General features: G+C 49.9%; 1 long non-coding RNA gene across 1 annotated transcript; it reads right to left on the bottom strand.

Annotated features, from left to right (window-relative positions):
* Positions 1-682: 682 nt before the first annotated feature.
* Positions 683-9,681, bottom strand: LOC119473746. Its single transcript, XR_005202968.1, has 3 exons — positions 9,615-9,681; positions 1,007-1,013; positions 683-758 (listed from the first exon to the last, which is right to left on the bottom strand). It is a non-coding gene; the product is annotated as an uncharacterized LOC119473746 (long non-coding RNA).
* Between the last annotated feature and the right edge of the window lie 2,616 nt (positions 9,682-12,297).

Here is a 12,297-nt window from a genome sequence, read left to right as displayed (position 1 = left end):
GGGACCCATCTGTGAAGGGAGTCTGAAGGGACACAAATGCCAGGTCAAGGAATTTTGACTTGAGTTTGTTGTAACAAATTGAAGTATCTGCAGGAAGGGGCAGATGGGAACATACATGACTAAAGACATGAAACTGACAAGAAGTAAAATAAAAAGGCCAGTGCCAGCCTAGTGATAAAAAGGCTATTCACTCATCTGGGCCTCAGACCTGGGAAACAATAGGGATTGGTGAGGATTCCAGAATTCTCACAATGGTGCATAGGTAAGCCACCGTCCTTACTCAGCCCCAGCCAGTTGTTGCCATCCAGGAATGCAAACATGTTGCCAGAGTTTTCAAGAAAATTTAAAAATAGAGTCATGTGCAGTGGCTGGAGCCTGTAATCTCAGCTACTCAAGAGCCTGAAGCAGGAGGATCACTCGGCCCCAGGACTTAAGGCTGCTGTGAGCTATGATTGCACCATTGCACTCCAGCCTGAGGGACAAAGTAAGACTCCGCCTTTAAATTTTTTTTTTTTTTTTTTCAGAGACAGGGTTTTACTTTGTCACTCAGGCTGGAGTACAGTGATGCCACTCAACTCACTGCAGCCTCTGCCACCGGGCTCAAGCGATCCTCCCACCTTAGCCTCCTGAGTAGCTGGGACTACAAGTGCGAACCACCACATCTGGCTAATTTTTTTTTTTTTTTTTTTTTTTTGGTAGAGATGGAATTTCACCATGTTACCCAGGCTGGTCTCAAACTCCTGGATTCAAGTAGTGATCTGCCCACATTGGCCTCCCAAAGTGCTTGGATTACAGGCATCAGTCACTATGCTCAGCCAAAAAATATTTTTAAAAATAAATGTAGATGTATGTGTTGCCTCCTGGCTTTTAAATGTTGGCAACTATTTAAAAAATTTTTTTTGGCTAGGCACAGTGGTTCATGCCTGTAACCCAGAACTTTAGGAAGCCGAGGCGGGCAGATCACAAGGCCAGGAGCTCAAGACCAGCCTGACCAATATGATGAAACCCTGTCTCTACTAAAAATATGAAAATTAGCCGGGTGTGGTGGCACACACCTGTAGTCCCTGCTACTCGGGAGGCTAAGGCTGGAGAATGGCTTGAACCTGGGAGGCGGAGGTTGCAGTGAGCCAAGATCGTGCCACTGCACTCCAGCCTGGGTGACAGAGTGAGACTCCATCTAAAAAAAAAAAAAAAAAAATTAATTCTGTGAGTGCTCTAACTACACAGGATACAAACATAATGGGACCAGATGTAGCCCACTGGCCACCAGTCTTCAATGGCTTCAGAGTTGCTGGGGAGCTATTGGAAGTTTTGCAAGGAGGGAAAGAATCTGAATAATAGGTCTGAGTTTTGGGAACTGGCTCAGGGGCAGTGTGGAGGAATGGACTGGTAGCAGAAGGTCAACGGGGGCAGCTGCGTTTGTCCAGGCAGAGGGGCTGAGGCCTGAACAAAAGTGGCTGACCTGGAGATGGGGAAGACTCCCCAGGCACAGTGCAGGGACCTTCAGGAATTAGTCTACCCTGGGGAGCTAAAGGTTTAAAGTCCCCTATCCCTTTGTCCCCTCTGAGGGATTGCAAAAAATCGTCCTCTAGTGGGTGGAGAGGCGTATTTAGAGTTGGATGCCCCTGGAAATCCCCAAGGGTGGGTGCTGGCAGGCCACCCCATGGGGCCAGTAAGACATTCCAAATTGCCTGGAGAGGGAGGGGCTGTGCTGGGGGAGGGGCGCAGGAATCTGGCTTGGCCTTCAGGAAGACCCCAGCCAGCCCTAATAGGAACCACACGTGGGGTGAGTTTGGAATCCTGGATTGCCTGTGACGTTTGGCTTTGGAATCGGACACTTGGCTGGGGTCACTCCTGACCTGCTGAAGCCTGAGGCCTCCCAGCCCCAGCTCCCCTCCTAATCGCTGCCAGACACATTCTGCCCTGCACCCAGCCCTGGGGCCTGCCTGGTTTCTGGAGAGAGGGTGCTTCTTGGACCCCACTTGTTGCAAGGAGATCACCATCTAAGCCCTGGGGGAGTAGGGGTTCTCAGGCAAGAATTTCAGGCTTCCTTCAGGGCCAAGAGTTGATGCCCTCAGAGATAGCAGACCAAGAAGTTCCGTCCAGTGTCCACCAAAACAGTGTTCCCTGAATTTACAACCCTCTTGGAGTCCTGATGGCTGCTGGCCTTGTAGAGACCGGCACCCTCAGCCTCCACCCCTCCCCTGCAGCATCTGCGGGTGCTCTGTGGCTCCGACAGTCGGAGCCTCCGCCCATGCCCCACAGGGTTCGTGCCTTGCACCATCCTTAGGCACCAGGAGAAGGGAGCAGTCCAAAGGGCAGGGGACAAGCCCTGTGAACAGGTGGTTTGCTCCTGAGGAATCCCTGAAAAACCAGTGGAGGGAAATGAGTCTCTTCTAGCACACTTCCCGAGACTTTCTCTTCCTCCCAACCCAAACATCTCCTTGCCTTGGGACTAGCGCTGCAGCATGAAGAGATGTGGCAATATATCAAAGAGGGGCTAGAAAAGCTCTTGGCCTTTATTTGAGTGGCTCACCCAGTCCTTGGGCCATGGCTGTCATCACATCTGCTAAGCTGTCTTCATAACCCTCTGACTATGGTGTGTGTGTGGGTGGGTGGAGGGTGCACTTTCTGCTTAAGTCCCTGACACTCCCAAGGGCCCCCTCAGGCCCAACTCCCTCCCCCTTGGTACCCTCCTTGAGAACTTCCAGGCAGCCTGCTCAGCATCAGACCAGGGGCCCGGGAGCTTGGACAGGCTGCATTCCTGGGGGCAGGGAAGAGGAGGGGAGGCCTGTACAAAGCCCACTCCTCCCTTCCACCACAGACCTGGTGCTTCCCAGACTGATGCTCTCTCTAGCCATGCTGAGGATGGCCAGGGTAGCTCCATAAAGCCCCGGCAGCAGGGCCAGGGAAGTTGGGGCCCTCCTAAAGATTAAGCCTTCTGTGCCCTGGAGCTATTTCACTCCCGGTGGGACCTAAGGTTCCAGCATGCAAAGGAGCTCATGGTGGGCACTGGGTGAAGAGTCCTGCGGCGAGGTGACCAGGCGTGGAGGAGACAGCCCCCTTGGCATAACTGAACATTCCTTCTACAGGGCGGCTCAGTCTCCCTAAAGTCTCCAGGGAGAAGTCAGGCCCTGCAGAATGGAAGCCCAGCAGCCGCTGCAGAAGCTGAGAGCGCGCTGGGGAGGAGTGGCACCTCCTCGGGAGCCGGGGATTCGGGTAGTCCCTCCAACCCTGTCCGTCCCCATCCCCCAGCCCGATTTCGGGAAGCTCTCTCAATGAATATTTAATAGCTCAGCGCTAGGCCTGATTGAATTTTAATGCTGGCGACCCAAGCCCGGAGCCCAAGTCCAGGCAATTAGTCAGGAGCCATTAACGCTGACGGGACTGATTTACGCGCGGGACCCGGCCCCGGGTCGGGGGCGCCCGGGCTGGCGGGCGGCCGGGGATTGGGCGGACTGAGTCTCCCGCGGCAGCCAATCCCCGCGGCTGCCTTGGCCTAGTTTGCATCTCATTTGCATAGCGCTCCCCGGGGCAGCCCTGGGGGCAGCACGGGGAGGCCCTGGGCCGGGGGTCGGGGACGCGGGCGGGTGGCCTGGAGAGGGACCCAGGCGTGGCCCTCGGCCCGGGGCCGGACTAGAATTTATGGCAAAACCTCTTTCGGTTTGCACGTAGAATTCCATCAGATAATCCCGCTGTTCCCTGGTAGGGTCCAGGTCTGAGGACAAATTCCAAAGGCAAAGGAGGGGAGCAGAGACCAGGGCCGACCTGGGAAGCCGGGCAGAGCCGCCGCGTCTCGGGACCTAACAAAGGGCTCCGCGGTTAGCAGAGGGAGGAGCCTTTCCCGCCCTCGCTGTGTGCCAGGCGCTGTGCCTGCCTAGATCTCCACCCTCCTGCCCTGCTGTCCTCCCCTCTCCCCGTCCCGCCCTCCTCCTCTGGCCTCTCAGAGGGGGCATCGACGCTGATGGGAATGGAACTGACGGTTTTCAGGGATTTTGTGATTTTCAGGCTGGATTATGCCCCAGAAGGCTAGGGAGGAAGCCAAGGGCCCTTGGAGGAGATGGCCCTTCTCCCCGCCTCGCCCCTCATCCCTCTGACCTGTGTGAATGAGCTGGAACTCAGCCTGGAGTGCTCTATTGAACTATGCCCGACCCCTTAAATCATAGGTCAAGGATTTAGCTGGCCTGTCTGCTGCCACTCTGGCAGGTGGCCTCCTCCTCGCCAGCTCCACCCCTTTCCCAGCGGGTCCATGGGGCTGTGGTAGAGCTGCGGTGCAAGGCGGCATCCTTCCCTTCGCAGGCAGGCGTCCCCATGGATTCGGGCCTCCCTTGAACTGCCACGGAGAAAGCCCACGGTTTGTATTGGGGGTGTGGGCAATGGAGTGGGTTGGATAGAGCTCTGGGCTGGGAGGCCAGAACCTACACAAAGGCAGTAGGGAGGTTGGCAGAGAATGGAGACATTAGTCAAGGAAAGCTTCCTGTTAGATGCAGGGAAGAGTAGAGACTGGAAGGAAGGGAAGGAAGGGGGCAAGGAAAAAGGAAAGGAGAAGAAATCTTCCGCAGGCGATCATCCTGTTTGAGGCAAGGGAGGGTAAGACGAAAGCCCAAAAAGCTCCAGGCTAAGTTTGGTATTCCAGTGCACACGCTCAGCGGAGGCTACCCACCTAACCCGGGGATGCAGGCTGTGAAGGGTTGAAGGGATGATGACATTATTATCACCGTTTGAGAAGTGCCTGCTATGTGCTGGGCACTATGCTAAACACTGCCAATATATTGCTTCATCTACTCTTGTTTTTTTCTTTTTGTTTTCCTTTTTTTTCTTTTAGTTATGCTTCATCTAATCTTTGTAGCAACCCAATGAGCTAAGTATTCTTAGAATGCCCATTTTACAGATGAGGATACTGAGACTCCGAGAAAGGTGGTAACTTGACCCAGATCACATAGCTAGTGGGTGGCAGAGCCCTTGCTCCTACCCACCACTCTGTACCGTTCACAAATACTTCAAACTCAACTTACACTTTTATTTTTTTTTTTACCTCATAAACCTGTTTCTCCTCCTGTATCTCTTCTCTTCCTTTACCAGCACCTACCTAATAATAAAAACAGATATTACATATAATCTTTGCCAAAAGCCTGAGAAGCGATCCCATCCACATTGTCACCCATGCCCAAGTGCTTGGTGTCATCAGACATTTATAGTCCCAAAGGTTTCTAAGTTCTGTTCCCTCCTCTCTGTCTGCTCCTGCTTGGTTCAGGCCCAGGTCATCCTCACCAGGGCCAGGGGAGGTAACGCAGGCACCACATTGAACGCTTCCTCTGTGCCAGGCTCTGTGCTAAGAGCTCTTATGCTTTGTTTGCAAAAGTCATCTCCAGAAGCCTGAGACCAAGTCCTTTGATTACCAGGGCTCCATTTCACAGATGGGCTGGAGAAGGTTGGAGAACTGTGGGAAGAAATCCCCAGCTGTACTGGGCCTGATTGTGGAGCAGAGAGCAGACCCCACCAGATCAAGCAGAGCTTCAGGGTCTCTTGCCTTCTCAGCTGCTCCTCAAAACCCACTTCCCTAGGCTGGGTCTGGATGCCTCTCCTCCCACGTAAAGGTGTTTTGGGGTTCCAGCTATGAAAGACCCAACTTAAAAATGGCTTATACGGTGTTGGTGAAGTCAGTGACTCAACAGTGTCATCAAGGACATACGTTACTTCTGCACTTCTTTGTTTCTTGCTTGTTTTATTTCTTTTCCTTCTTTCGTCAACTTTACTGAAATACAATTTATATGCAGTAGGATGTACAGATTTGATTTTGTTTTATTATTTATTATTATTATTATTATTTGAAACAGTGTCTCACTCTGTCACTCTGCTGGAGTGCAGTAACATGATCACGGCTTACTGCAGAATTGACCTCCTCGGGCTCAGGTGATCCTCCCACCTCAGCCTCCTGAGTAGCTGGGACTACAGGCATGTACCACCATGCCTGGCTAATTTTTGTGTTCTTTGTAGAGTTTGGGTGTTGCTATTTTGTCCAGGTTGGTCTCGAACTCCTGGACTCAAGAGATCCACCTGCCTTGGCCTCCCAAAGTGCTGGGATTATGGGATGTGAGCCACTATGCCCAGCCAGGATGCACAGATTTTAAAACTACAGTTTGATGACTTTTGACAAGTGTTGACCTGGTCACCTTCAGTCCAATCAAGATGTGGGATATTGACATCATGCAGCAAGTTCTCTTGTGTCCATAGGCAGTCAATCCCCCCACCGCCACCCCCGCCACCTCCTGCTCCAGATAATCTGGTGTTTATCTGTAGATCAGCTTTGTATGTTCTAGGCCTTTCTATGAATTGGATCATATTGTATGTACTCTTCTGTGTCTGGCTCTTTGGCTTCAGACAATGGTTTTGAGTTTCACCTACGCTGTTGTAGCAATAGTTCTTTTTTTTTTTCTTTTTAGATAGAGGGTCATGCTATGATGCCCAGTTTGTTCTCAAACTCTTGGGCTCAAGCAATCCACCTGCCTCAGCCTCTCAAAGTGTCAGGATTACAGGCGTGAGCCACCATGCCCAGCTCATTTTGGTTGCTGAATAGGTTTCCACTCTAAATATTTCACCACATTTCTTTCTCTTTTTTCTGCTGTCCTTATCCTCTTGATTTTTGTCCTTGTACCCTGACTTCTCTCAAAGTCACAAGGCAGATGCTGCAGTTTCAGACACCACAGGCAGAAAATGACATTGAGAGGCCAAGAAATGCTGTTTCTCTTTCGACCTCTGTGAGATCTTTTTAGAAGCCCCCCCCCAAAAAAAAAATCCCCTTATGTCTCATAGGCCAAATCATGCTACATGTCCATTCTCAGATCAAACACTGGCGGAGGGACTGGAATTGCTGGGGGTGCTCAGACTAATTAGGATTCACCTCCAATCCCAGGGGAGGGGGCTTAGCATCCCTGAAGAATTTGGCAGCCTGATTCCTGAGCAAACTCAAGGTTCTGTTAGCAAGAAAGGAGGGCAATGGTTATTGGTAAAGAACCAGTAGTGACTGCTCCATCTGCTTCTTCCTCACTAATAGAGTTCAGATTTTGTGCAAAGATCCATCTCTCGAAGAATGTCATCTGTGTCCAACTCCAGAGTAAATCATGATGCATCTAGATCAATCCCCCTGTCCCTCTAACCAGGGATTGGTTTAAGTGTGTGGACAGTGGAAGACACTGCTTATGGCCAACTAACATTCATTTTCCTCTCTTCTTCCTTAGTAAAAGGATCAAATTTTATTTAGAGTGACAAAGTACCTATCAAAAAAATATGCCTCTATGATTTCTTACACCTAGGAACGGCCAGTAATCAAGTTCTGACCAAAAAGATGAAAACAGAAATGTTCTGTGGGACATCTGAGAAGGTTGCTTGAAGGAGATGACTCTGCTGAAGAACAACCTTCGCCCTTCAGCTTTTGGTCTACAACATGAATCTGATGGCTGGAACTCCAGCAGCCGTTTTGAAATATGAGGTGGATTTGGGAATGAAATCACGTGAGATGAGTGGTGCCTGGGTCCCTGGTGACACTGACACTATGGAGCACCACCCTCCAGACTTTTTTATGTAGAAAAAGTAATCTCTAATTTTGTTTGAATCATTCTGAATTTAGCTAACATATACAAGTGAACCTAATAGAACAAAGGCAGTAACACGGTTTCTGGTCAATGATATGAAGGGAAGATCTGGATGTCTCTGGAAAACATTTCATTACTCTTAAAAGGAGGCATTTGAGAGGAATTGTTGGCCCATACAGGATGCTTAGAACTGCATTTTTGCCATTTTTGACCTTGAGGGGAACCATCCAGGGACACAGCACACATGCTGAGGGTGTTAGAAGACAAAGATGGAGGGAACTCGGGCCCCTGAAGACGGTGCAGAGTCTCTGAATCAATTCACTCCGGAGCTATCATTTCTCAAGACTTCTCATGTAACACGATGTATTTCATTAATTCTAAAGTGCATATTTGGTCACATTCTAACATGTTTGAAATCAGCATACATGTTACAGCCAGTGGCATCTTAATCTGTGTCAGCCAGACAGTAGCTTTGGCTCAGCTGTCCTGCATGTGTGAACTTGGTGGCTTTCCTAATGTCATGACAGGACAACTATAACCCCATGATGTTTTGGTCCACAAGCCATGTAAAGATTATTTGAGTCCTGGCTGATAGTTAGAAGCTTTTGATTGTCTGGCAAAGTTTACAATGCAATCCCAGAGATAATAGTGGATGTGGGCCTGGTGCATTGGCTAACACCTGTAATCCCAACATTTTGGGAAGCTGAGGTGGGTGGATCACCTGAGGTCAGGAGTTCAAAACCAGCCTGGCCAAAGAAACACTAGCTCTACTAAAAACACAAAAATTAGCTGGACGTGGTGGCATGTGCCTGTAATCTCAGCTACTTGAGAGGCTGAGGCAGGAGAATCACTTGAACTCAGGAGGTGGAGGTTGCAGGAAGCCAAGATAGCGCCAACACACTCCAGCCTGGGTGATAAGACTGAAACTTGGTCTCAAAGAAAAAAAAAAGTGGATGTCATAGACAGCCTGCAAAATGGCCCCCAGTGGTCCCAACTTCCTGCTATTCACACCCTTGTGCAGCCCCTTACCACGTTGTTCCAGGGTTGGTCTGTGTGATCAACAGGCATACAGGAGAAATCATGATATGTGGCTGGGCCCAGTGGCTCACACCTGTAATCCCAGCATTTTGGGAGGCCGAGGTGAATGGATTACCTGAGGTCATGAGTTCAAGACCAGCCTGGCCAACATGGTGAAACCCCGTCTCTACAAAAATACAGTAATTAGATGGGCATGGTGGTGGGTGCCTGTAATCCCAGCTACTCGGGAGGCTGAGGTGGGAGAGGTGGGAGATTCCTTGATCCTGGGAGGTGGAGGTTGCAGTGAGCCGAGATAAAGCAGTTGTACTCCAGCTTGGGTGACAGAGCAAGACTCCATCTCAAAAAAAAAAAAAGACGGTGGCTTCTGTCTTGAATGCTTACTTGTGCTTTCTCTTGGATCATTTGGTAGGGGGTGGGAAGCCAGGGCCATGTCATAAAGCCAGTCAGGAGACCTACAGATAGGCTAATGTGGTGAGGCCCTGAGGTGGTTTCCAGCCAGCAGCCAGCTAGGACCTGAGGTCTGTGCACAGTCATGTGAGTGAACTTGGAAGTAGCTCTCCAGCCCCACATGCCTGCAGCCCCCAGAGGACAGCTTGAATGCAGCCTCATAAGAGACCAGGAGCCAGAACCACCCAGTTAAGCCATATGCACAGAAAGTACAATATAAAATGTTGATTACTTAAAGCTGCTAAGATTTGGGGTAATCTTTCATGCAGCAATAGATAATTCCATAGAGCTTTTTTTTTCTTTTTTTTTGAAACAGAGTTTCGCTCTTGTTGCACAGGCTGGAGTGCAATGGCGCGATCTCAGCTCACTGTAACCTCTGCCTCCCAGGCTAAAGCAATTCTCCTGCCTCAGCCTCCCGAGTAGCTGGGATTACAAGCGCCCACCAGGACACCCAGCTAATTTTTGTATTTTTACTGGAGACGGGATCTCACCATGTTGGCCAGGCTGGTCTTGAACTCCTGCCCTCAGATGATCCACCTGCCTCCCAAAGTGCTAAAATTACAGGTGTGAGCTACCACACCCAGCCTGACAGACCACTTTTAAAAAATGTTCTGTATCACCAGTACTTGTAAGATGGCCCAGATGGTGATTCTGTGTGGAAAAACAGACATTGACAGCTGGGAGTTGAAAAGTGATCCAAGAATCGGACTGTGAATGGGGTAACGTTTTAAGAAAACCTTAACTAATTTATTTCACCTACGTTTTTCTTATTAAGTAAGTACAAGAACAGTAAGTGTAAGAGAACCTTTTCAGTAAGTATAAAATTATAAGTGATAAGAAATCATTGTCACTTTAGTTAGCAATGTTTTAGGATTTTTTTCTTTCTAAAGTACATGAAGTATGGTGGTTTATGCCTGTAATCCCAGCACTTTGAGAGGACGCGGCAGGAGGGTGGCTTGAGCCCAGGAGTTCAAGACCAGCCTGGGCAACATAGCAAGACTCTGTTTCTGAAAATAAATAAATAAAGTACATGAAGCAGCGGTGCTTCTTAACATCAGTGGTGTCTAAATTGGATGAAGTATGATCATGTATTTTCCTTATTGTACAAGCCATTATGAGGGGAGTTTTCTGGCACTTGAGGCAGAGGATCTGAATTCAGGGGAGTAGAAGAATAGGGCTGAGGAGAAGGTGAGTAACGGGAAGGAGGGAACAAGTCTATGAGGGAGAGTGGGCAGGGATTTGTGGCAAATAGCTCAGAAATATTTACAGGAGTAGCTTTGGGAATGGGTCCCTGTTGACACGTGTTTGTCCTAAACTTCCAGTGGGTTAGTAAGAGCCTGGAGTCCATGCCACCCATGATGCCTGGCAACTGCTGGTGGCATTGGAAATGCCTGCATTTCCCAAGCAAAAGTAAGGACATGCGATCTAATGTAAGAGTTTTCCAGCTGGTGCAGTGGCTCATGCCCACAATCCCAGCACTTTGGGAGGTCAAGGCAGAAGGATCACTTGAGGAAAGGAGTTCAAGACCAGCCTGGTCAATATGGCAAAAACTTGTCCTACTGAAAAAAAAAAACCCACAAAAATTAGTTGAGCATGGTGGTACACACCTGTAATCCCAGCAGCTATTCAGGAGGCTGAGGCAGGAGAATTGCTTGAACCTGGGACGTAGAAGTGAAAGTTGTAATGAGCCAAGATCATGCCACTGGACTCCAGCCTGACTGACAGAGTGAGATTCTGTTTCAAAATAAATGAATAGCCGGGTGAGGTGGCTCATACCACATAATCCCAGCACTTTGGGAGGCCAAGGTGGGTGGATCATGAGGTCAGGAGTTCGAGTCCTGCCTGGCCAACATATGAAACCCTGTCTCTACTAAAAAAAAGAAAAAAAGAAAGAAAGGAAAAAAAATTAGCTGGGCATGTTGGCGGGCACCTGTAATCCCAGCTACGTGGGAGGCTGAGGCAGAAGAATTGCTTGAACCCGAGGTGGAGATTGCAGTGAGCTGAGATCATGCCATTGCACTCCAGCCTGGTTGACAGGTCAAAACTCCAAATAAATAAATAAATAACAATAAATAAGAGTTTTCCTATATTAAACAATTTTTTTTTGTCCCATTAAGCCTTTACCATTTACAGCTTTATGGCCTTATGACTGATGCAAGGAAAGATGGAAACATGCCGGGGAGGGATGCTTCATCAGGGGCGTCAGGTGCCCCTTGTAGCTCCCAGAGTGTGGCCAATTGCTGGGCAAATGTCCAGGGGCCACAGTCCGCACAGGGCATGAGAGGGTCTGGGGTTGGAGATCTGGTTAGTATTTTGAGCAGAGTTATGCAGCATAAATCGGGATTCACAGACTAAGGAGTTTGCCTTCCCATGGGGGGGGAGTGGAACTCTATCAACAAACATCCTTTGCCGAGAGGGAAGCGGGCAACCCAGGAGCTTAAGTTCCCAGGGTAAAGGGCAGCCCAGGATTTAAACTCAGGCAATCTGACTCAAAGCCTGTGCATGTCTTAGTCACACATTTCGGCCTTTGAGATCTGTGGGGAGTTTTGCAACCACTGAATCCAAGCCCCTTTTTTTCCAGTTGAGGGAGCAGGACTTGCCCAAGGTCCATGGGGATAGGGTGGCTGGGCAGGTCGCTGCTGCGGGGCTCTGTGGATTAGTGTTGGTGAAAGGAGGGGCGGGAACTGTAGGCATGGATGGTAGCTGGCCCTCCCCACCTTGCCACAATGCAAAGTGCCCCTGCTTTCCATCTGGGGAAAGGGCACAACTTGGTGGGGGTGGAGGGCGCAGGTTGGGGAAGCCGCCCGCCTCCTTCATTCCCAGGATTCCCAAGGCAGCCATTGTCCAGGAGGAATGTAGGGCCAGCAGCACGGAGGGCGGGGCCTCTTCCTGTGCCCCAGACAAGCCTGCTTTGTGCTCTCCACCCCTGCCCCTCCTGGCCATCACCAGCCAGGCCTTCCCAGCATTTTTCAGGGCTCTCAGGGCAGGTCTCTAAGAGAGGAAGGGACCATGGGAGCTGTACTCAACCCTGGAAGGCCAGTCTGGGAGGGCCGCCTGGAGGAGAGGTGAGAGCACCGCCCAGAGGCCTGGGCTCCTGGCTCCTCGGAGTTAAAAATATGCATTCTTAGCCTCTGGTTACTAGAATTTTATCCTAAGGCAATAATTAGACACGTGCACAAAGGTGAAAGTTGCAGCCTTGTTCATCAAGCTTTTATTTCCA

This window comes from Cebus imitator, unplaced genomic scaffold (assembly GCF_001604975.1).
Source record: "Cebus imitator isolate Cc_AM_T3 unplaced genomic scaffold, Cebus_imitator-1.0 Scaffold181, whole genome shotgun sequence".
Classification (NCBI taxonomy): Eukaryota; Metazoa; Chordata; class Mammalia; order Primates; family Cebidae; genus Cebus; species Cebus imitator.
Note: the sequence above shows the minus strand (reverse complement) of the source record. Positions and strands in the feature narration are given on the sequence as shown.